The sequence below is a fragment of the Dromiciops gliroides genome, chromosome 1 (genome assembly GCF_019393635.1).
Source record: "Dromiciops gliroides isolate mDroGli1 chromosome 1, mDroGli1.pri, whole genome shotgun sequence".
NCBI lineage: Eukaryota > Metazoa > Chordata > Mammalia > Microbiotheria > Microbiotheriidae > Dromiciops > Dromiciops gliroides.
This window is the reverse complement of record NC_057861.1, coordinates 374,809,454-374,810,698: the sequence shown is the minus strand read 5'-3', so window position 1 is coordinate 374,810,698 and position 1,245 is coordinate 374,809,454.

The window sequence follows — 1,245 nt, the reverse complement described above, 5'->3', positions numbered from 1 at the left end:
TTTTTCTTATCCAATAATCTCCCCTTTCTGAGCTTTAATCAATTCTACTGTCCTCCTCCTTTTTTATTCAATCAATCACTATATACTAATAACATTAGAAAGCCACTCATTTCAAAAAGAGGATCAGAGCTGTTTTAAAGGCCCTCATGGCAAACATACGTCTGGGAAATCCTTTTTTGGTTGTTTGTTGGTTAGTTGTTTTTTTTGTTTGTTTAAAATTGGATTGGAGGGTCAGGAGAGATATATATGTTTTCAGATCTCATGATATTATCACTTTATATGACTTTTTCTTTGGTGAATGTTTCTTAGAATGTCTGAAAAAAATAAAATCTGTGAATGTTTCTGGGGTCTCAATAGATAAACTATTTCTATGATCATGTGATCTTAGTTTGAAAAAACAATATGATAATATCACTTCCATATTTCATTATTTACATAAAACCAGTGGAGCTATTTTGGAAAGAATACGGAATTTGTAGTTCAAAAATGTAGGTTTGAGTCCTTTTTCTTCCTTTGAATAACTGTGTGGTCAAGGCAATTCACATAAGCTCTAACAGACTAAGAATTCACATCTGCAAAATGAAGCTTTACTTGTCTCACCAGATCATTAGAAGAGTCTACTGAAATAATGTATACATTTGGATTCTTTAGATGCATTAACTTCTTTAAGTGAGAACCCTCTACCTTCCTATTAAAGAAGCTTTAAAAAAAATGTCATCATTAAAAAAAGTTGTTTGGTACTTTTTGTATTTATCTTATTGAGGAACTGTGATGTAGTAGAGAGAAATTGAACTCGGAGTCAGTAAGACTTGGATTCAAATTTCAATTATATTCACTAGTGTGTGATTCTGTGTACATAACAACTTCTTTCTCAGTTTCCTCATCTATATAATGAGGGAGTTAGGCTCAATTGTCTTTAAGGTCCCTTCTAGTTCTTTTATCTATGATACTATGAAACACAGTCATATAGCCTATTATACTTATAGAAAACATATAGTTATACACATACGCATAGATTTTGAACACTTACTGGAGCTGCGCTAGACTGGTATAGGAGTTAGTCAAACTCCCCAAAATGACTATACGTAGTTGGCTGTAGACTATGTTCTACATTATTATAAACCCAATATCCTGGTGTTTCTTGCTTTCTTCCCTATCAGCACCTTCACCTTCTCTTGCTTTAGGGATTATCATCAAATCAATATTATCAGATATTAAATAATAATAAATCAATAATAAATCAAC